At 44.4% G+C, this 25,264-nt stretch overlaps 1 protein-coding gene and 1 long non-coding RNA gene across 2 annotated transcripts in view; both read left to right on the forward strand.

The window, feature by feature from the left end:
* The window catches only part of LOC128518710 (sialoadhesin-like), a 1,187,000-nt gene that overhangs the window by 38,899 nt on the left and 1,122,837 nt on the right, over window positions 1–25,264 (forward strand). The gene's annotated exons all lie outside the window — the stretch shown is intronic.
* Window positions 16–25,264, forward strand: part of LOC128518570 (uncharacterized) — a 31,716-nt gene continuing 6,467 nt past the window's right edge. Inside the window, exon 1 of the long non-coding RNA XR_008357755.1 lies at window positions 16–87. This is a non-coding gene — a long non-coding RNA (uncharacterized LOC128518570). The remainder of the gene's footprint in view (window positions 88–25,264) is intronic.

The raw sequence follows: 25,264 nt of genomic DNA on the forward strand, positions 1-25,264 counted from the left end.
CTCTTTAAGAGTCTTCCAGGACCCGGAGATGACACATACACAGCGCTGAACCAAATGACTATGTCGCCAGTTTATGACACTTTGCAAGTATGTAAACAGTCTTTGTGTGTGTGTGTGTGTGTGTGTGTGTGTGTGTGTCTATGTGTGTGTGCGTGTGTATGTGTATATGTGTGTGTATGTGTACTTGCCTATCTATCTCAGAGGGGACCTTGGTGTCGTAACACACTCACGAACAGGGGACCGGAGAACCAAGCGGGGACATTTTTCAGGTCCCCTGTTTGTTATGCCTTAAATCAAGCTAAAATCAAGTGAAAATGACTTTGGTGAAGTTTTTTTTAATTTTGAAGAAGAGGGGGGGACCTGGGTGTGTGTGTGTGTGTTTAAGGTCATTCTCAGCAGCGCTGCAGCAAGGGCTGTTTCACACACGTCGTTCACACACTTCTAATGTCTCTGAATGGCCCTAAGAGCCTCTGAGACACTGACACTCCAGAGTTGAAGCCAGTCTTTTACATTTCTCTACTCCTCTAAAAACAAACTCTTTATAGCACAACTTTACTCAGACTTTCAGTATGACCTGATTACAGCGAGGTGAAATGTATGATTCATTAGTATTATTATTTAACTCTAATGCTAAATACTGTTTTACACTTACTATATACATTCAAAAAGTTTATTCAAATAAAAGGTTTCAGTAGTTAGGTAATAAAAATAAATTTTACAATATAAGCTGAAGTAAATTATTACCAATGTAAGTTTTACAAAAATGGACTTTAAAACATTATTTTAGTTCAAATGACTGGTCCCCTGTTGACTTGTGAGAAACGACATGTGTTTGATTAATTTTTTATTTCTTGTACTTTACATTTTCTTACTCCACTACAAAACTTTTCAAATACAAAACTGTTATTATTTTTTTATACACTACAAAACTTTTCATCGGTTTTATTTATTTTTTGCTTTTTTTCCAGCAGTTTTCTTGTCATTTTTCTATTGTCACACTTCTATTCGCCAAGAATAATAAATTCATCTGGACAAATTTTCTAATTTTCTTGGTGAATAGAAGTAAAACACAAAAAATGACAAGAAAACTGCTGGAAAAAAAGCAAAAAATAAATAAAACCGATGAAAAGTTTTGTAGTGAAAAAATGTAAAGTGAGAAAATGTAAAGTACAAGAAATAACAAATTAATCAAACACATGTCGTTTCTCACAAGTCAACAGGGGACTTGTATAAAAGGAGAATCTGCTATATCAGCTTAATCCAGTGTTTAACAAGAACAGATTGAACAGTCATGTGCTTATGTTAGTTGTGTGAGCAGGTGGAAAAAACGAGCTGAGAGAGACACAGATATTCATTAAGATTTGTACTCGGAAGTTACTAAACTATTGTAAAACCTTTGCTTTGAGTTGGGGGGCAAATCTCTAGTGAGATCTCCTCTTCTTTTTTTCATAAGTTTTAGAACTTTTTGACGTGAGTTTATGGAGGTCAGAGAATAATTATAATACAGTAAATTATATTATATGTTAAAACTGCTGATGTTCTAATACTGCATAAAAATCCTGCCCAGTAAATTGTTGTAGAGGTTTCAGTAATTCAGCTGTTAGAAATAGTGCAGAGCTGATGTGGATTTGGCTTTGCTGTTGACACCTTTGTGGTTCCCCTCACCCGTGACCACATCATATGTAAATGTATTGTTGCTAGCCAGGGCACTTACTGACCAAGCTGATATTTCTGTCAATTGTGTGAGTGTTTATCTACAGTTGTGTTTAAAATAATAGCAGTGTGTTGAAAAAAGTGAGTAAAACTTTTAATTTAAATCACATAAATGCGTTGGACCCCTGCACATTCTACTCTGAATCTCAACATGAAGAAAAATGTGCTAAATGTATTAAGTTACAGAAAGTAAAGAAAAACAAATATTAGTCTGTTCAAAAAATATAGCAGTATCATCATATATCTTTACAAAGTGATGAATTTACCATTTAAACAAAAATGCTTAAAGTTTAATCTTTCTTGTGCGTCTCTGAACTAATATTTAGTTGTATATCCATGCTGTCTGAGAACTGCTTCACATCTGTGACAATTGTACTACATGCCACAATTCCTCTGCATTTCTTGGTTTTGCCTCAGAAACAGCAATTTCAATGTCAGGCCACAACTTTTCTATTGGATTAGGGTCTGGGGATTGGGCTGGACACTCCATAACGTCAGTCTACCAAGAGTAGATTAAAAAGGTCTACCAAAATGCTGCTCGCTTACTGCTGTGTCTGGGGTCGTTGTCTTGTTGAAACACCCATTTTAAGGGCATTTCTGTCATGCACACTCAAGCCGCGACCGGCACTAGGACCCGGAAGTAATGCGGTCGCGAACCAGGAAGTATAAAAGGAGTAAACAAACCACAGTACAACGCTCAGTCATTGAGTTGCCCGATGTCGCCTCGTTTACGGTCATCTAACTGTGAGTACTCACCTTTTTGGCTTCGCTTTCTTGCTGAGTGTGTATTTATAGGACGCGGGTTAGATTGTGTCTTTCCCTTGCTCCCCAACCGTGAGAGTCCTTAGACTAACTGCGTGATTATCCTGCCTATTCATGTCACTCCGCGCTTGGGTTTACCAGTCACGCTACACAGGGCTAACTGCTAAAGCTACGTCTTCTGGTCACCTCAGGTTAGTTCTTGACAATTTCCTCTTCGGCGTAAGGCAACGTGACCTCTTTAAGTATGCTGATAGACTCAAATTGATCCATGATCCCGGAAATGTAATAAATAGGCCCAACAACATAGTACGAGAAGCATCCCCATATCCTGATGCTTGTCCCTTTATGCTTCACTGTCTTCACAGTGTACTGTGGTTTGAATTCAGTGTTTGGGGGCCTGACAAACTGTCTGCGGCCTTTAGACCCAAAAAAGAACAATCTTTCTTTCATCAGTCCGCAAAATGTTGCGCCATACAATTCTGGTTTACCAGTCACGCTACACAGGGCTAACCGCTAAAGCTACGTCTTCTGGTCACCTCAGGTTAGTTCTTGACAGAATGACTGAGCCTTCCGCGGTGAACCCAGCGGAGTATGCGCGTCTCTGCGATGTGGTGGATCAGCATGCCACGCTCATCAATCAGCTAACCGGAGAGCTCGCTACTCTGCGTCAGAGCGTCCAAGACGAGGTGGCGGAGCTCCGGCAGGAGAACGCGGATCTCCACACGGCTGTTGCTGATGCGGCGAGCTGGCCCCCCGTCGCGGCGGCTGCAGCGCCGCATCCCCCGCCTCCTCCCCCTTCAGATGTCTTTCTAGCTCTACCAGATAAATGGGACGGCACGGACGGAAGATGTAATGTGTTCTTGACAGCGTTAGATCTGGTGTTTGAGTTCAACGCCACCAAGTACTCCACCGATCGGCTTCGCATTGCTCTTCTCGTATCGTTGTTGTCCGCGCAGGCAGCTGTGTGGGCCACGGCAGTTCTTCGAGCAGACACCGATACCGCCCATTCCTACAGTGAGTTCACCAGCCAGCTTAGACTCACCTTTGAACATCCTGCGGGCGAGGTGGAGACCGACACAAGGCTTTACCACCTGCGGCAGGGGGGATTGTCCGTGAGTCGCTATACCGCCGAGTTCTGCACCCTCGCAGTACAGACATCCTGGGGAGATGCCGCGCTCCGGACATCCTACTACGAGGGACTGGCTTCACGCATCAAGGACGAACTGGCCGGACGAGAACTCCCCGCCACACTGGAGGGGCTAATCCAGATCGCCCTCCGCATCGACCAGCGCCTCCTCTCTCGTCCGAAGCCAGCCCCGAGGACCCTGCCGCCTGCTCCGACCTACGCCTACACGTTACCTCGACCATCCACCACCTTCACTCCCGCCATCACCGAACCCGTCGGATCTCCACCTCCTGCCGTGGTTAACACCGGAGCCGGGGAACCCATGCAATTAGGACGCGCCTCCCTGACCGTGGCAGAACGAGAACGCCGGTTCAGAGAGGGTCTGTGCGCCTATTGTGGGTCAGCGGACCATCACCGGGCGATCTGCCCACTACGCCCGGGAAACGCGCAGCCCCGGTGAGCAGGGGGAGAGACTCACGGGGCACCATCCACCTCTCCACCACTACCAACACCACCACTTCGCGTCTCACGGTTCAGGTTACCCTCCAATTTGACCACAAACGGGTCTGAAGTACCGCGTCCATCGATTCCGGTGCCGCGGGGAACTTCATAGACTCCACTTATGCCAAAAAAATGGGGGTAAAGATCGAGGCGTTATCCCAGCCGCTTCACATCACATCCATCGACGGTCTGCCCCTTTCATCTAGCCCCATCACTCACCAGACCCAACTTCTCACTTTCACAGTCGATCAGCATCAAGAACAGCTACAGTTTTTCCTCACACCCATCGCATCACCTCCGGTCATCCTCGGTTATCCCTGGTTACTGCAGCACGACCCTCTCATCTCATGGGCAGAGAACTGGATCCTTCAGTGGGAACCGACCTGCACCGAGCTCTGCCTCCGGGCACCGGCTGGGACGTGTTCCAAGGAGTCCGAGGTCCCCGACGTCGACACCGACGCCATTCCACCTGAATATCGAGACCTGGCTGAAGTGTTCTGCAAAAGAAGAGCCACTCACCTACCACCTCATCGCCCATACGACCTGGCGATTGAGCTTCAGCCAGCCTCCTCCCCCCCGCGGCCATCTCTACTCTCTATCGACCACCGAGACACAGGCTATGGAGGAGTACGTCGCCAACGCCCTGCGCCACGGTACCATCCGGCCCTCCTCCTCACCAGCCGCCGCGGGGTTTTTCTTCGTTAAGAAGAAAGGGGGCGAACTTTGCCCGTGTGTCAACTATCGGGGCCTAAACAAGATCACAATAAAGAACCGACACCCGCTGCCACTCACCAACTCTGCCCTGGACGCCCTCTCTGGTGCCACCATTTTCACGAAGTTGGACCTCCGGAGCGCCTACAACTTGGTGCGTATCAGAGAGGGCGATGAGTGGAAGACGGCGTTCATCACACCCACTGGACACTACGAGAGCCTGGTCATACCCTTTGGACTCTGCAACGCACCCTCGGCCTTCCAACAATTTATCAATGACGTCCTCAGAGACATGCTGGGCCGATGGGTGTTCGTCTACCTAGATGATATCCTCATTTATTCCCATAACCTCAAGGAACACATCCAACATGTTCGGGCGGTTCTTAAGAGATTGCTCGCTCACCAACTGTACTGTAAGCTGGAAAAATGTGCTTTCCACGAGCACTCCACCACGTTCCTGGGTTTTGTCATCTCGCCCCAGGGTGTGGCCATGGATCCACAGAAGCTCAAAGCTGTGCGTCACTGGCCCCTACCCAGGACCCTCAAACAGCTTCAACGTTTTCTGGGGTTTGCGAACTTCTATCGTCGCTTTATCCGGGGCTACAGTACAGTTGCAGCACCATTAACTGCCTTGACCAGGCCCTCGCTTCACCCGTTTTGCCTTACACCTGCTGCCTTCTCCGCCTTTCAAGATCTGTGTCATCGTTTCACCACCGCTCCCATCCTTCTCCACCCAGACGCCAACCAACCTTTCGTTGTGGAGGTGGACGCGTCGGATGTGGGCGCCGGCGCTGTTCTCTCTCAACAAGGTCCAGACCAGAAACTGCACCCGTGTGGTTTCTTCTCCAAAAAATTCAACCCCACTCAGCAGCGATACGGGGTAGGGGACCGCGAACTGCTGGGCATAAAGTGGGCCTTGGAGGAATGGCGTCACTGGCTCCAGGGCGCCAGTGAGCCGTTAGTCGTCTGGACCGACCATCAGAACCTCATCACCATCAGGAACCTAAGACAACTAAATCCACGACAGGCACGGTGGGCTCTCTTTTTCGAACAGTACGACTTCCATCTGTCGTACCGCCCGGGGTTCAAGAACACCAAGGCCGACGCACTTTCAAGACAGGCACGGGATCCGCCGTGCTGTCATCCCCTCTTCCCGGATCATCGCACCTCTTCAGTGGAACTTGGAGACAAGGGTCCGCCAGGCACAGGCTGCAGAGACCGGACCGGCAGGCGTGCTGCCTGGACGACTCAACGTACCCCAGAACGTGAGATCAGACGTCCTCCAATGGGGCCACTCCTCCGCGGTCGCCGGACACCAAGCGACACGGAGGACCCTCTCGTTCATCCTACGGGCGTTCTGGTGGCCATCAATGAAAAGGGACATCATCGAGTTAGTCCAGGCGTGCCCGGTGTGCGCCAGGGCCAAGGACACCAATCGGCCACCCCCGGGAGAGCTCCAACCACTTCCTGTTCCTCGACGGCCCTGGACGCACATCGCCCTGGACTTCATCACGGGCCTGCCGGTTTCCGAAGGGAAAAACACTATCCTCACCATTGTTGACCGGTTCTCCAAGGCTGTGCACCTGGTGGCCCTCACCGGACTCCCATCAGCCAAAACCACCGCTGAACTAATACTGGAACACGTAGTCCGCCTGCATGGGTTCCCCAAAGACATCGTCTCGGACAGGGGGCCCCAGTTCACCGCCCGGTTCTGGAAGGCCTTCTGCCGTCTGATCAATTCCACCAGTAGTCTGTCATCCGGATACCATCCTCAGACTAATGGTCAGACGGAACGGACCAACCAACAACTGGAGCGCTACATAAAGTGTTTTGTGGCCGACCGCCAGAGCTCCTGGGCCCGCTACCTGCACGTCTCATCAGCCACCAACCTAAGCCCATTTGAGGTATGCTATGGTTTCCAACCTCCGATGTTTGCCCATCAAGAACCGGAGGTCGACGTACCATTGGCCCAACAGTTGGTCCATAGGTGTCGACGGCTCTGGAACCAAGCCAACCTCGCTATCCAGAAGGCCAACCAGCAATACACCACTCAACACCGCCGTCGACACCCTCCGGGACGTTTGTACAGAGTAGGTGACAAGGTATGGTTATCCACAAAGAAACTCCACCTTCACACAGAATCCAAGAAACTCTCACCTCGCTTCATAGGACCATACCGCATCACCCTAAGGATAAACCCTGTCACCTACTGGCTCCAGCTGCCTGCGGCGCTCCGGATCCACCCGGTTTTCCACACATCTCAACTCAAACCCTTCATCACCTCTCCAATGATTCCACCCCCCACTCCTCCTCCCCGCATCATTGACGGTGGTCCCGCCTACACCGTGCATTGGATCCTCGATTCACGCCCTCGGGACAGAGGCACCCAGTACCTGGTTGATTGGGAAGGCTACGGCCCCGAGGAACGATCTTGGATTCCGGCCCGGTTTATCCTCGACCCCGAACTCATTCGAGACTACCGTCGTCGGGTATCTTCCACCCCACAGGGCTAACCGCTAAAGCTACGTCTTCTGGTCACCTCAGGTTAGTTCTTGACAATTTCCTCTTCGGCGTAAGGCAACGTGACCTCTTTAAGTATGCTGATAGACTCAAATTGATCCATGATCCCGGAAATGTAATAAATAGGCCCAACAACATAGTACGAGAAGCATCCCCATATCCTGATGCTTGTCCCTTTATGCTTCACTGTCTTCACAGTGTACTGTGGTTTGAATTTAGTGTTTGGGGGCCTGACAAACTGTCTGCGGCCTTTAGACCCAAAAAGAACAATCTTTCTTTCATCAGTCCGCAAAATGTTGCGCCATACAATTCAGAATTGTAGAGCAAAAAAAAAAACACTGTGAAAAACTGTATAAAATATGTATTTTAATATTTCTACATTATTAATTAATTATGTTGTATTATTAATGTAATATATAATACAATATCATTATGTACATTTATTTGCATTACCTTATTTGTAGAGTTAATTCTATAAACTCTGATGAATTAAAAAAAAAAAACATTTTGTGTGACTAAGAATAGCAGCAGCTTCTGCAGCAGTTGTTAAGACAGACACTACACTCTAGCTGGTCAATGCATGATCTATTTTAAACTATGCTTGTGGTGTGTGGTTGAGTGTGTCTGTGCAGGAATTAGCTACTGATAATAAATGGGTAAATGTGTTTAATAAACACACAAGAAAAAAAAATAGATGTATTGATGTTTTGAGGCTTTTTGAAAGCTGGAGTTTCCTTGGCGTTAATGGTAGGAGTCTCCAGCACTTTAACACAATCACTGTGTTATAACAGATGTGATAGCAGAAACTTACTGGTTTTAACAAGCTGAGATGTGGAACCTGGTTGCTATATGGGGAGCTGCTGCAGTTGTTCCTGCTCTGCTTTTTTATTTTCTCATACGCTGTCTGTTTACTGAGTGAGTGACTAAATTTACCTTTTTTACATGGAATCTGCTATATCAGCTTAATCCAGTGTTTAACAAGAACAGATTGAACAGTCATGTGCTTATGTTAGTTGTGTGAGCAGGTGGAAAAAACGGGCTGAGAGAGACACAGATATTCATTAAGATTTGTACTCGGAAGTTACTAAACTATGGTAAAACCTTTACTTTGAGTTGGGGGGCAAATCTCTAGTGAGATCTCTTCTTCTTTTTTTCATAAGTTTTAGAACTTTTTGACGTGAGTTTATGGAGGTCAGAGAATAATTATAATACAGTAAATTATATTATATGTTAAAACTGCTGATGTTCTAATACTGCATAAAAATCCTGCCCAGTAAATTGTTGTAGAGGTTTCAGTAATTCAGCTGTTAGAAATAGTGCAGAGCTGATGTGGATTTGGCTTTGCTGTTGACACCTCTGTGGTTCCCCTCACCCGTGACCACATCATATGTAAATGTATTGTTGCTAGCCAGGGCACTTACTGACCAAGCTGATATTTCTGTCAATTGTGTGAGTGTTTATCTACAGTTGTGTTTAAAATAATAGCAGTGTGTTGAAAAAAGTGAGTAAAACTTTTAATTTAAATCACATAAATGCGTTGGACCCCTGCACATTCTACTCTGAATCTCAACATGAAGAAAAATGTGCTAAATGTATTAAGTTACAGAAAGTAAAGGAAAACAAATATTAGTCTGTTCAAAAAATATAGCAGTATCATCATATATCTTTACAAAGTGATGAATTTACCATTTAAACAAAAATGCTTAAAGTTTAATCTTTCTTGTGCGTCTCTGAACTAATATTTAGTTGTATATCCATGCTGTCTGAGAACTGCTTCACATCTGTGACAATTGTACTACATGCCACAATTCCTCTGCATTTCTTGGTTTTGCCTCAGAAACAGCAATTTCAATGTCAGGCCACAACTTTTCTATTGGATTAGGGTCTGGGGATTGGGCTGGACACTCCATAACGTCAGTCTACCAAGAGTAGGTTGAAAAGGTCTACCAAAATGCTGCTCGCTTACTGCTGTGTCTGGGGTCGTTGTCTTGTTGAAACACCCATTTAAAGGGCATTTCTGTCATGCACACTCAAGCCGCGACCGGCACTAGGACCCGGAAGTAATGCGGTCGCGAACCAGGAAGTATAAAAGGAGTAAACAAACCACAGTACAGGTTAGTTCTTGACAGAATGACTGAGCCTTCCGCGGTGAACCCAGCGGAGTATGCGCGTCTCTGCAATGTGGTGGATCAGCATGCCACGCTCATCAATCAGCTAACCGGAGAGCTCGCTACTCTGCGTCAGAGCGTCCAAGACGTCGCGGCCTTGCGCCACGAGGTGGCGGAGCTCCGGCAGGAGAACGCGGATCTCCACGCGGCTGTTGCTGACGCGGCGAGCCGGCCCCCCGTCGGGGCGGCCGCAGTGCCGCATCCCCCCCTTCCGCCCCCCTTCAGATGTCTTTCTAGCTCTACCAGATAAATGGGACGGCACGGACGGAAGATGTAATGTGAGAGACTCACCGGGCACCATCCACCTCTCCACCACTACCAACACCACCACTTCGCGTCTCACGGTTCAGGTAACCCACCAATTTGGCCACAAACGGGTCCGAAGTACCGCTTTCATTGATTCCGGTGCCGCGGGGAACTTCATTGACTCCACTTATGCCAAAGAAATGGGGGTAAAGATCGAGGCGTTATCCCAGCCGCTTCACATCACATCCATCGACGGTCTGCCCCTTTCATCTAGCCCCATCACTCACCAGACCCAAATTCTCACTTTCACAGTCGATCAGCATCAAGAACAGCTACAGTTTTTCCTCACACCCATCGCATCACCTCCGGTCATTCTCGGTTATCCCTGGTTACTGCAGCACGACCCTCTCATCTCATGGGCAGAGAACTGGATCCTTTAGTGGGAACCGACCTGCACCGAGCTCTGCCTCCGGGCACCGGCTGGGACGTGTTCCAAAGAGTCCGAGGTCCCCGACGTCGACACCGACGCCATTCCACCTGAATATCGAGACCTGGCTGAAAAGTTCTGCAAAAGAAGAGCCACTGACCTACCACCTCATTGCCCATACGACCTGGCGATTGAACTTCAGCCAGGCTCCTTCCCCCCCGCGGCCATCTCTACTCTCTATCGACCACCGAGACACAGGCTATGGAGGAGTACGTCGCCAACGCCCTGCACCACGGTACCATCCGGCCCTCCTCCTCACCAGCCGCCGCGGGGTTTTTCTTCGTTAAGAAGAAAGGGGGCGAACTTCGCCCGTGTGTCGACTATCGGGGCCTAAACAAGATCACAATAAAGAACCGACACCCGCTGCCACTCACCAACTCTGCCCTGGACGCCCTCTCTGGTGCCACCATTTTCACGAAGTTGGACCTCCGGAGCGCCTACAACTTGGTGCGTATCAGAGAGGGCGATGAGTGGAAGACGGCGTTCATCACACCCACTGGACACTACGAGAGCCTGGTCATACCCTTTGGACTCTGCAACGCACCCTCGGCCTTCCAACAATTTATCAATGACGTCCTCAGAGACATGCTGGGCCGATGGGTGTTCGTCTACCTAGATGATATCCTCATTTATTCCCATAACCTCAAGGAACACATCCAACATGTTTGGGCGGTTCTTAAGAGATTGCTCACTCACCAACTGTGCTGTAAGCTGGAAAAATGTGCTTTCCACGAGCACTCCACCACGTTCCTGGGTTTTGTCATCTCGCCCCAGGGTGTGGCCATGGATCCACAGAAGCTCAAAGCTGTGCGTCACTGGCCCCTACCCAGGACCCTCAAACAGCTTCAACGTTTTCTGGGGTTTGCGAACTTCTATCGTCGCTTTATCCGGGGCTACAGTACAGTTGCAGCACCATTAACTGCCTTGACCAGGCCCTCGCTTCACCCGTTTTGCCTTACACCTGCTGCCTTCTCCGCCTTTCAAGATCTGTGTCATCGTTTCACCACCGCTCCCATCCTTCTCCACCCAGACGCCAACCAACCTTTCGTTGTGGAGGTGGACGCGTCGGATGTGGGCGCCGGCGCTGTTCTCTCTCAACAAGGTCCAGACCAGAAACTGCACCCGTGTGGTTTCTTCTCCAAAAAATTCAACCCCACTCAGCAGCGATACGGGGTAGGGGACCGCGAACTGCTGGGCATAAAGTGGGCCTTGGAGGAATGGCGTCACTGGCTCCAGGGCGCCAGTGAGCCGTTCGTCGTCTGGACCGACCATCAGAACCTCATCACCATCAGGAACCTAAGACAACTAAATCCACGACAGGCACGGTGGGCTCTCTTTTTCGAACAGTACGACTTCCATCTGTCGTACCGCCCGGGGTTCAAGACCACCAAGGCCGACGCACTTTCAAGACAGGCACGGGATCCGCCGTGCTGTCATCCCCTCTTCCCGGATCATTGCACCTCTTCAGTGGAACTTGGAGACAAGGGTCCGCCAGGCACAGGCTGCAGAGACCGGACCGGCAGGCGTGCTGCCTGGACGACTCAACGTACCCCAGAACGTGAGATCAGACGTCCTCCAATGGGGCCACTCCTCCGCGGTCGCTGGTTCTCCAAGGCTGTGCTCCTGGTGGCCCTCACCGGACTCCCATCAGCCAAAACCACCGCTGAACTAATACTGGAACACGTAGTCCGCCTGCATGGGTTCCCCAAAGACACCGTCAGGAGCCAGTCCTGGACAGGGGGCTACTGTCATGCACACTCAAGCCACGACCGGCACTAGGACCCGGAAGTAATGCGGTCGCGAACCAGGAAGTATAAAAGGAGTGAACAAACCACAGTACAACGCTCAGTCATTGAGTTGCCCGATGTCGCCTCGTTTACGAGAGTGACATCGGGTGAGTACTCACCTTTTTGGCTTCGCTTTCTTGCTGAGTGTGTATTTATAGGACGCGGGTTAGATTGTGTCTTTTCCCTTGCTCCCCAACCCTGAGAGTCCTTAGACTAACTGCGTGATTATCCTGCCTATTCGTGTCACTCCGCGCTTGGGTTTACCAGTCATGCTACACGGGGCTAACCGCTAAAGCTACGTCTTCTGGTCACCTCAGGTTAGTTCTTGACAATTTCCTCTTCGGCGTAAGGCAACGTGACCTCTTTAAGTATGCTGATAGACTCAAATTGATCCAATAAACCCCGGAAATGTAATAAATAGGCCCAACAACATAGTACGAGAAGCATCCCCATATCCTGATGCTTGTCCCTTTATGCTTCACTGTCTTCACAGTGTACTGTGGTTTGAATTCAGTGTTTGGGGGCCTGACAAACTGTCTGCGGCCTTTAGACCCAAAAAGAACAATCTTGCTTTCATCAGTCCGCAAAATGTTGCGCCATTTCTCTTTGGGCCAGTCAGTGTTTTCTTTGGCCGACTGTAACCTCTTCAGCACATGTCTTTTTTTCAACAATGGGACTTTGCGGGGATTTCTTGCTGATAGCTTGGCTTCACATAGCCGTCTTTTAATAGTAACAGTACTAAATGGTAACTTTAGGTGTTCTTTGACCATGCTGGAACTGATCATTGTCTGAGTCTTTGCCAATTTTGTTATTCTTTGATATATTTGAATGGTAGTTTTCCGTTTTCTTCCACATCTTTCTGGTTTTGGTCTCCCATTTTAAAGCATTTAATATCATTTTATCAGAGCAGTCTATCATTTTCTGCACTTCTTTGTATGTTTTTTTTCATCTCTAATCAACTTTTGAATGAAAGTACGCTGTTGTTCTGAACAATGTCTGGACGACCCGTTTTACTCTGATTTTCAGAGGGAAATGCACAGGACAACCTTTTCTGCATTTATCCTTAAATAAGGGGAACTTGTTTGATGCCTGTTTTCCACAGAATAATTTACCTCTGTAATTGAACTCCGCACTGCTATTAATTTGAACACGCCCCATTTCAATTAATGATTAAATTACACAGAATAAGGTGCATCCAATTAAGCAATTTAAGAAATTTCCTTCTGGGATTAATAAAGTTCTTTGAATTCTGAATCTTGAATCCAATCATGACTGTTGGGTCTGTTGGTTTTGTATTACTCCACTTCACCTACAAGTAAAATATTTACCATTAAGAAATATAATTTCTCCCAAAAACAATTATTGATCTGGTTACTGATGTTGAACTGCTATTATTTTAAAGACTACTGTATGTTTTTTTTTTTTTTTATGTCGGCTGTTATGTGATGTGAACGTGCTTCATCAGACCCTCAGGTTATTAATTCATCTGCAAAGCGGGGAGGGGAGGGAGAGAGATCAACATTTCTCAGATGCAAGCAAAACAATGAATACTTTACTTGACAGATTTATGTATGCACAATTATGGTAAGCACCGTCCTGTGTTAACATTTTTAATATTTTACTCACGAGATGCCAAAGGATCATGTAAAAAACAGTTGATTCCTAGTGACTGCGGTTATCGAATGGCTTTTGTTTTGTTCATTGTTTGGAAATTTTCTGCATTTTTATACGCGATCTGAAGCTAATAAATGAACAAACCACTACAACATGCAGAGGAGAAGGACGGTCCAGCACAAACGCAGCAGGTTTGTTTCTATTGTTTTAACACTTTTTCTTTCTGAATGACATTAGGCTGTTAGTTAAAGTTGTTTTAATTCCTTTGTAGATGTCAGCGTAAAGAGGATTGTTTCTGTTATTATGATTTAAAAGATTCAACTAATTGAATCTGAATTACGTAGGCTATACAGGCTAGCGTCAGTGATTTAGATGAGAATGTACAGCAAACAAATGAATGTGCATATTATCTGCAATATCTTGCTCTAAATTTTACATTTGTAGTCAGTGAAATATAACTTAAAGTTAACCTTGAAGTTAACAAGAACAAATTAACTTACGAAATGTAGAAGCTTGTAGTAACGTTTTTTGTGCTTGCAGGCTGACCTGAATGAAGATTACTGAACATTAAGCCTCAACGCTGAAGATAAATTCAACAGAAGTTAACTGCAAGTTGTATGAATTCTCCTCGCACACTCTGTTATTACAACAAAAACTAAAAGTTGAAGTCTGTGTTTGTTACAGGACAATTCAGTGATAGTCACTCCTGTTAATTTGGCTATAGATTAGGTTGACATCTGGAGGGACATCATTACCTCTTATATATCTGATGAGAAAGAGTCCCCAAGAGCAGAACTTCATGTTTAGCTTGGTGTATAAACTGTTGTATCTAGAAAAAAGCCTCGTGATTGTTTTGTATTAGAATTTGCTTTGTACTGTTTTTTTTTTTTTTTGGCTATGTTAATTAAATCTCTTATATGACTCAAAATGCCACTTTGAAATGTTTCTTTTCTTTAAATGTGCATTCATATCTTTAGTTCAATGGTGCTGTAGTCCATCAAATAAATTGTAAGAAAAATGCATACGGAATTAACCTTATATGTCATAAATATAGATGTATTATAATGACTATCATATTAATATAACTATAATTTTATCAAATAATAAAATTGGAGGGTTTAAGGCATGGTGCATTATAATCGGCCAGGCTGACAAACAGCATTAACCCTGTAAACAAAAAGAAGCTTTTGTGTTTTTGAAAGTTCTGGTTTCCCCAATGGGTGTAGGTGAATCGTTGAGGTGACTTCATTCATGTGTTGATCAGCTGGTCACACTTCTGACTGTTTAACACCTCCCTCACCTCACCTTCACCCAGACAGTGCTCAGTTTTCTGCAGTTTACGTGATGTGAACATAAACTTCCCAGCCCATGAACTGTCTAAAACAACCAGTGATTTAGGAAATCCACAGGCATGAAAATCTAGCTTTTCATCTAGTGTACAGTATGGGAAAGTGTGTGTATGTTGAAGCATCTCATAGTCTCTTGACTTAAGCCTGTCTGTATAGAGATGTAAATGAACACTGGATTGGGTCTCTTTCAGACACACTTATGTCTCAATACACGTCTACATTCACTCCTCTTCTTTGTCTTTCGGCTGTTCCCTTTTAGGGGTCGCCATAGCGAATCATTTGCCTCCATCTAACCCTATCCTCTGCATCCTCTTCTCTCACACCAACTAACTTCATGTCCTCTCTCACTGCATCCATAAATCTCCTCTTTGGTCTTCCTCTAGACCTCCTGCCTGGCAGTTCCAACCTCAGCATCCTTCTACCGATATATTCACAATCTCTCCTCTGAACATGTCCAAACCACCTCAATCTGGCCTCTCTGACTTTATCTCTAAAACATCTAACAAGGGTTGTCCCTCTGATGAACTCATTCTTGATCCTATCCATCCTTGTCACTCTCAAGGAGAACCTCAACATCTTCAGCTCTGCTACCTCCAACTCTGTCTCCTGTCTTTTCTTCAGTGCCACCGTCTCTAAGCCGTAGAGCATTGCTGGTCCCACCACTGTCCTGTACACCTTTCCTTTCATTCTCGCTGATACTCTTTTATCGCAAAACACACCTGACACTTTTACACGTCTACATTCACTGAGTTACAGTAATATACAATAGTTTTTGTTTTTTAATTTATTGTTTGATTTAGATTTTTTACAAACATATTTTGCCAATTTCCCTGTCATTTTATAAATAAAAAAAATGACAGGCTTCTTGAATGGCAACTTTTTGGTATCTAATCATTTTCTGATTTCATGACCACATTCATACATTGGCAAATAAATGTTAATTAAAGCAAATAATAATGTAAATTATATGAGTCATTTCCTCAGCACATGTGTTTTAGTTTTATTTTCAAACCCAGAAAGTATCTTTTAGCAGGTTATTTTTTTTTATTTAATGGCCATTTAGCCATAGTGTCTGAACATTTGTGCCAAATTGGTAATGTATAAATGTTCAGATGTGTTTTGGTTTGGTCTATGGACATCCTCTTTTGGATTGGTAGACGTCACTCAGAGTTATGGCATGTTTAAAAAGATAAATGAAATTATATATATATATATATATATATATATATATATATATATATATATATATATATATATATATATATATATATATATATATATACACACACACACACACACACAAACCGGATTCCAAAAAAGTTGGGACACTATACAAATCGTGAATAAAAACTGAATGCAATGATGTGGAGGTGCCAACTTCTTATATTTTATTCAGAATAAAACATAAATCACGGAACAAAAGTTTAAACTGAGAAAATGTATCATTTTAAGGGAAGAATATGTTGATTAAAAATTTCATGGTGTCAACAAATCCCCAAAAAAGTTGGGACAAGTCCATTTTTACCTCTGTGTGGCATCTCCCCTTCTTCTTACAACATTCAACAGACGTCTGGGGACCGAGGAGACCAGTTTCTCAAGTTTAGAAATAGGAATGCTCTCCCATTCTTGTCTAATACAGGCCTCTAACTGTTCAATCGTCTTGGGCCTTCTTTGTCGCACCTTCCTCTTTATGATGCGCCAAATGTTCTCTATAGGTGAGAGATCTGGACTGCAGGATCCTTCTCCTACGCAGCCATGATGTTGTGATTGATGCAGAATTTGGTCTGGCATTATCTTGTTAAAAAATGCAGGGTCTTCCCTGAAAGAGATGACGTCTGGATGGGAGCATATGTTGTTCTAGAACCTGAATATATTTGTCTGCATTGATGGTGCCTTCCCAGACATGCAAGCTGCCCATGCCATACGCACTCATGCAACCCCATACCATCAGAGATGCAGGCTTCTGAACTGAGCGTTGATAACAACTTGGGTTGTCCTTGTCCTCTTTGGTCCGGATGACATGGCGTCACAGATTTTCAAAAAGAACTTCGAATCGTGACTCGTCTGACCACAGAACAGTCTTCCATTTTGCCACACTCCATTTTAAATGATCCCTGGCCCAGTGAAAATGACTGAGCTTGTGGATCTTGCTTAGAAATGGCTTCTTTTTTGCACTGTAGAGTTTCAGCTGGCAACGGCGGATGGCACAGTGGATTGTGTTCACTGACAATGGTTTCTGGAGGTATTTCTGAGCCCATTCTGTGATTTCCTTTACAGTAGCATTCCTCTTTATGGTGCAGTGTCGTTTAAGGGCCCGGAGATCACGGGCATCCAGTATGGTTTTACGCCCTTGACCCTTACGCACAGAGATTGTTCCAGATTCTCTGAATCTTCAGATGATGTTATGCACAGTTGATGATGATAACTGCAAAGTCTTTGCAATTTTTCGCTGGGTAACACCTTTCTGATATTCCTCCACTATCTTTCTGCGCAACATTGTGGGAATTGGTAATCCTCTACCCATCTTGGCTTCTGAGAGACACTGCCACTCTGAGAAGCTCTTTTTATACCCAATCATGTTGCCAATTGACCTAATTAGTGTTAATTGGTCTTCCAGCTCCTCGTTATGCTCAAATTTACTTTTCCCAGCCTCTTATTGCTTATTGCTCCAACTTTTTTGGGATTTGTTGACACCATGAAATTTTAAATCAACATATTTTCCCCTTAAAATTATACATTTTCTCAGTTTAAAATTTATGTTCTATTCTGAATAAAATATTAGAAGTTGGCACCTCCACATCATTGCACTCAGTTTTTATTCACGATTAAAATCCCAACTTTTTTGGAATTCCGGTATATACATACATATATATATATATATATATATTTATATATATATATATATATATATATATATATATATATATATATATATTGTTCCTGTGTAATATATATTACATACAATCATATATATGATCCCACCAGGTCATAAAAGTCCAAAAGTTATAGTAAGTCTAAATAAACATTATATTGCATGATTGCATTCATGCATTGACGTGTTTTTGTTTGGTCTATGGACGTCCCCTCTTGGATTGGTAGACGTCACTCAGAGTTTTACACGTCCCCACTTGGCCTGTGTTTTAACTCTGTGATTTTGTTCTCTAAAGTTCTCTTACTTAGAAATCATGGAGGGTCTACAATTTTCAGCATAGGTGTATTTCCACTGTGAGAGAGAGAATCTAAAAAGAAAAATCCGGAAATACAGCTAACGACCTCAAACAGGTGCTACTAATTTAGAATCATGAGTAGAGTGTAGATGGAGTATTTAAAAGCAAAATAACAGGTCTTTAAGGGGTCAGAAATCTGTCTAATAAGCAAGTGATCAAATATTTATTTAACACAGTAATTCACAAATAAATTGTTAAAAAATCATACAATGTGATTTCCTGACTTTTCTTTTTAGTTTCTGACTCTCACAGTGGAAATGCACCTATGCTGAAAATTGTAGACCCTCCATGATTTCTAAGTAAGAGAACTTGTAAAATCACAGGGTGATCAAATACTTATTGACCTCACTGTATCCATATGGTCTGAATATTTGTTTATTTTACAGTTGCATGGAAATAAAGACAGATTGTAAGGAAATAATGTGTAACAACAGTCTTTGCATCTCCAAACACATTTGCATTACAATCTAAGGACGTCCCCTCTTGGATTGGTAGAAGTCACTCAGTATCAGGTCCCCTCTTGGCATGTATTTTTAAAAAAGGCCTAATGACCGTATAGGTAAATGGCCTTTAAATCATAAACAAAAACAGATATTTTCTGTGCCTTTAAATAATAACAAATAATAATTAAACTACGCTCAGTCAAATGAAAATAGTTAATAGCCAGAGAAAATGAAGCCTCTTTCTAACACATGCCTGAAAATAACGTTTTTTAAAACACATGCCAAGTGGGGACATGTGTTAAACTCTGAGTGACGTCTACCAATCCAAGAGGGGACGTCCATAGAACACACAAAAACACATCTCAATGCATAACAGCAAACTATGAAACCTACTATGAAACTATGAATGCAATCATGCAATATAATGTTTATTTAGACTTGCTATAATTTTTTTACTTTTATATCCTGGTGGGATCGTCATTGCTGCAGAGTAACACACACCTGTGTGAATTGCCATAGAAATAACCCTGGAGAAGTAGCTCCGGTCAGTGTGTTCTTGTACTGCATGTGTGCAGTTCTTTTTATTAACCACACATTCATAATATATTCTAGTCACCATACACACTGCCCTCCAAAAGACTGGAAACATGCCTGGTGAAGTGTGGTTTTGAATGATATCAGATTAGAGCAAATATATTTTTTTATCAAAGTAACCTGAAATTAGTATTAAAACAGCAATAATATATATATATATATATATATATATATATATATATATATATATATATATATATATATATATATATTTTACATTATAATGGTAATATATAGATGCCCCTTTGTCACCAGTGAGGGCTGGTCAAACAAACAGTATGAGTGATCTTTGACCTTCAGGAGGCTTGGAGAAACATATCAAGTCATTGTAAGAATAAACTGACAGCATGATGCTCAGATTTAGCAGATGATAGCTGCTAATAGTATTTTCTTTGTATAAACTGCTTATGTAATAAAATAGGTTTCATAGTTTGCTGTTATGCATTGAGATGTGTTTTGGTTTGGTCTATGGACGTCCCCTCTTAGATAGGTAAGCGTCACTCAGAGTTTTACACATCTCCCCACTTGGAGTGTTTTTTAAAAATAAAAATGCTAATTTTTAGGCATGTGTTAAAAAAAGGTTAATTTTCTCTGCCTATGAACTATTTTCATTTGGATTATTATTTGTTATTATTAAAAACTATTTTAAATAATAATAATATTTAAATATTTATTATTTAATATATATATATATATATATATATATATATATATATATATAATGGCCATTTATCTATACAGTCTGAATATTTGTGCAGGAGTAATAATGTGTAAATGTTCAGAAGCTTACAGTTGCATGGAAATAAAGTCAGAAAAGGTGTGTGTCAACAGTCTCTGCGTCTTCACAGACATTTACACTACAATCATGAACGTCCCCTCTTGGATAGGTAGAAGTCACTCAGTGTCAGGTCCCCTCTTGGCATATGTTTAAAAAAAAAATGCTTATTTTAAGTTATATTATAAAAAAAGACCTTTAAAGAAAATTTTACATGTCAATTTTGTTTCTTCAAAATAAGCAGAAACCCCGGTCCCCTCTTGGTGAGTGTAGAGTGACAGTCCCCTCTTAGTAACATAGGCGTGTATGTGTGTATGTGTGTGTGGGCCAGGGGTAGCACAGTGGTTAAGGCATTGGACTACGGTTTGGAAGATCCCAGGTTCAAACCCCACAACCACCAAGTTGCCACTGATGGGCCCTTGAGCAAGGCCCCTAACCCTCAACTGCTCAGATGTGTAATGAGATAAAAATGTAAGTCGCTCTGGATAAGAGCGTCTGCCAAATGCCTAAATGTAAATGTGTGTGTGTGCATATATGCATTTATTTTTTTAAATTCTCACTCCCCCTAGAATGTTCTAAGCTCTGGCAGTGATACTTACACAGCTCTGACCCCTGCAAGCATGTCGACTGACTATGACACATTGTGGAGCTGCTTTGAAACAATGACATTGAGGACAAGTTTCATTCATATCACTTGTGAGGAAAGGTTTCATCTGTGTTTTTGTAGACTGAATTTACTTTGACATTAGATGGTACAATTTTTGTAGGACTAGCTTCTGGTATAGCAAAAAAATAATAATAATACGCTGCATTGTTGCAGTGTAGTGATAAAGCTGGAAGAGGGTGGATTTGGGGACATTTTTCTAAGAGGAGACAATTAATAGTAAGAACCTTAACAACATAAAACAAACGCGTAAATCAAAATTGTGGTCAGTGAAACAGACATGGGTCGATCAATCAAGAAACAGGGCATCAAACGCAAATGCAAAATGCATAAGTCAAAGTCCAAAAACAGATCAAACACTTACAGGCATGCAATTCAAAAGAGCGCTCTATAACATTTTCAAGGAAACTTGCAAGAGCATATACTTATATGCATATGCATATACATATACAAAGTTGTATACAGTGGAACCTTGGATTACGAGTAACGTGGTTTACGAGTGTTTCGGAAGACGAGCAAAGATTTGTAATAAATTTTGACCTAAAAAACGAGCGTTGTCGTGGTTAACGAGCTCCGAGTATCATGTATAACGCAGGCGCTTCTTGTTTTGACACCGAGCATCGCGTCATCACAACTGAGCCAACGATTTTTCGTCTCTTACTGGTATAATCAATCCGTGTGTGTGTGTGTTTCTTTCTCTTGCGCTGCAGAGTGTGTGTGTTATGTGTGTGCGCGCATAATTTGACACTGCGCCTGTTCAAACACAAACACACATGCTCTCTTTCTCTATAGCCTTTACTGTGTGTCAATGTTTGAGTGTGTGTAATTTGACACCGTTGCCGGTTCACACAATCTTTCTCTTTCTCTCTCTCTCTCCCTCTCTCCTTTAATGTGTTTGTGTGTGTGTGTGTGAAAAAGGGGGTGCTTTACTCACACACAACCGGCACGGTGTCAAATTTCGCTCGCGCACACACATAACACACACTCAGCAGTGAAGGAGAAAGAAAAACACACACACAGCGCCTGTGCCATAAATGGAAACACTTATTGGTTGACAATAGTGTGGCGTGGGCGGGGCGGCGGCTGACGACCAGCATGCCTTGCGGGGATGTCGGTGTGTGTTCACCATGTTGGGGAAAGGTGTTTGGGTTGGTGGCTTCAGCCCTGTTTGTGTGAGGGGTGTGTGACGTGTGAAATGTGCTCCAGTTCAAGCTAGTGGTGAATTGGATGTAGGCTCCTGAGTGAAGGTGCTGCTCATGCCTTACATGCTGTGTGCTTAATAAAGTACTCCCAGCCATTGCATTGGGTAGCAAATAAGCTCACTCGTCTCTCCAGCATTCTTCCCGGCGTAAAAACGCTACATTGGTGTCAGAAGTGGGATGGAGAATAACGGGTTCGAGCGCACAAAGGAAGACCTTCTAAAAATCCAAGCGGGCCGCCCAGTAGCGGAGCGACTACTTGCGCAGAAAAAGCGCTTTCCTGGCGGAGCTAGCGCGAGCACACCACGTCAACCAACGCGGAGCGGGAAGCAGAAAATCCCACATCGCGGCGGAAGAGCCGAGCGACCGCCCGCAGCTCAGTGGCGCTCGGTTCGTGAACCTAGCCGGGGACAGGGCTACCCGTCGCGGCTAGGCAACGAGCAGCTCTCCGACGTTTCGCGGCGAGGCGAGGGCGCGGGTGACCGTAAGGACCGAGGTCGAGCGCGCTGAGCCCATAATGGCGGCACATCACGGCGAAAGAGCCGAGCGACCGCCCGCAGCTCAGTGGCGCTTGGTAGGTGAACCTAGCCGGGGACAGGGCTACCGGTCGCGGCTAGGCCTCGACAATGCTTCCTAGATTCCGCGACGACGCCGAGGCCAGGGACCGCCGGACTACCGCTGCAACGTTCTCAGGCCTGAGGGACAGCCGGACTACCGCTTTAACATTCTCAGGCCTGAGGGACAGCGTACACCAGCAGCCGCTAACCTAGCGCCGGGTGGACGGTTGGGGAGCCCCGCGGGGCTTTACATCGACTGTGTGCCGGACGGCGTCTTACTGCGGGCGCTCGTGGACACCGGCTCCACTGTTTCCCATGGGTTGTGGAACTGTGAACCGCTCATCGCCAGGCAGAAGGGGCGAATGGGCGTGGACACTCACAGCCAGCTCGGCTCTCCGATGTCATCTACCGGGTGCGGTTGGCAGGGCGGGCACGAGTTTTGCCCCACCGGGACCGTCCTGCGCCTCCACAGCCGCACACCATCGAACTCTGGAGGCCGGACCGCCTCAGGACTACATTTGCGTTCACTCCTCACCTGCCAAAGGACGCCGGCGTTCCCACCGCCAGCGCCGACCGCCTCCACGCCTCCGAAACGGAGTTCGTCATGGTGACCAGGGACGGTCACAGCTCGGGTGGGGGCAGTGTGGCGTGGGCGGGGCGGCGGCTGACGACCAGCATGCCTTGCGGGGATGTCGGTGTGTGTTCACCATGTTGGGGAAAGGTGTTTGGGTTGGTGGCTTCGGCCCTGTTTGTGTGAGGGGTGTGTATCGTGTGAAATGTGCTCCAGTTCAAGCTAGTGGTGAATTGGATGTAGGCTCCTGAGTGAAGGTGCTGCTCATGCCTTACATGCTGTGTGCTTAATAAAGTACTCCCAGCCATTGCATTGGGTAGCAAATAAGTTCACTCGTCTCTCCAGCATTCTTCCCTGCGTAAAAACGCTACAATATATTGTCGCTAAACGATGCAGAAAAACTAGTTCATGCTTTTATCACCTCTAGGTTGGACTATTGTAATGCCTTACTGTCTGGTTGTTCAGCTAGGTGCATAAACAAGCTTCAGCTAGTCCAGAATGCAGCAGCGAGAGTCCTCACTAGAACAGAAAATATGAGGACATCACCCCTATCTTATCTTCACTGCATTGGCTCCCTGTGAAATTTCGCCCAGATGAGGATGGGTTCCCTGTTGAGTCTGGTTCCACTCAAGGTTTCTTTCTATTACCATCTCAGGGAGTTTTTCCTTGCCACTGTCGCCATCGTCCTCGGCTTGCTCATCAGGGACAATCATATCATTTTGATTCATACACATTCACATTTCATATAAACTTAATTCTTTTGATTGTGTAAAGCTGCTTTGTGACAATGTAAATTGTTAAAAGCGCTATACAAATAAAATTGAATTGAATTTCCCAAACAGTGGACGAAATTGTGCCTTGTAGCCATCCTTGACTGTAGTATAACAATGGTCATCGGAACCAATACAAAAGTACATTGTAAACAAACAAGAGTGTCTCGATCGTACCTAATGCACTCAATAGTGATGAATTAGCCAGTTTAAAGTTACTGAAAGATAACTTAAAAGACGAAAACAAAGTAAAATAGATCGGAGCAGTTGTGATGGCAGCCGACCTCACCAGCGACATCTTGGAATGTTCTGATCACGTGACCCTCGGCGCCCTTGGTAAACCAAGTTGTTTTCCAAGTCAAAATGTTTTAAAAATCTTGCAGAACACTCACAAACCGCGTTACTCACAATCCAGAGTTTCACTGTACTTCAGCTCCTCAACAGCCCTTTAATCTCTCGCTGGTGTGACCTACTGCGTTTTTCTGGTGTGACCTACTTATCTACATACAGGACTAGATGTTCTTCACCATAAAAGTCCTTTTCATAGCTCCTTAAGAACCAAACAAAGGTGGTGGAGGAGGTCTTGCTAGTGACACAAATAAATGTCCAAAAGAAAGGCTTATTCCACATGTTCCATGACCAAGATATTCTGTACAAGTGGCCCCTCACTGCCTTTGGGAGTGGGTCAACCAGGTCTGTCCCAATGCGCTCGAATATAACACCAATGATGGTCAGTGAGATTAGCAGTGGGGGCAAGCTTCTGAGCTGTATTCTGACACTCTATGTTGACAAATGTTAAGTTTTTAAAATGATTTGAGGGCAGGAATGCATTGGCCATCATTGCGTGGCCCAAGTAATGGAACATCTACCGCCCCATACTGTAGGGAGCTCAGCCATTGTCACTTGTCCCTTGGTTAGCTGTTGCTTAGATGAGTCTGCTATGGCTGCTGGTTGTGCCCCTGGGTCTGCACTGGCAGGCTGAAACTTATATATATATATATATATATATATATATATATATATATATATATATATATAAGAATATAATTTTAGTTTAAATATATATATAAAGTACAGTTTTTTTGTGTTTTTATTTTTGATTGGCAGTGTATTTACAATTAATACATACAAAAATACAGTAGCTTAATATGAGGTCAAAAAGTATTTAATTTGATCACTCTGTGTTCTAAGTAAGTTCTCTTACTTAGAAATCATAGAGGGGTCTACAACTTTCAGCATAGGTGCATTTCCACAGTGAGAGAAATATCTGAAAATCACATTGTATAATTTTTTAACAATTTATTTGTGAATTTCTGTGTCAAATAAGTATTTTATCACTTGCTTATCAGCCAGATTTCTAACCCTCAAAGACCTGTTATTTTGCTTTTAAATACTCCATCTACACTCTGCTGATGATTCTAAATTAGTAGCACCTGTTTGAGGTCATTAGCTGTTATAAAGACACCTCTGCACCCCACAA

This window comes from Clarias gariepinus, chromosome 3 (genome assembly GCF_024256425.1).
Source record: "Clarias gariepinus isolate MV-2021 ecotype Netherlands chromosome 3, CGAR_prim_01v2, whole genome shotgun sequence".
In the NCBI taxonomy this organism is placed as follows: Eukaryota; Metazoa; Chordata; class Actinopteri; order Siluriformes; family Clariidae; genus Clarias; species Clarias gariepinus.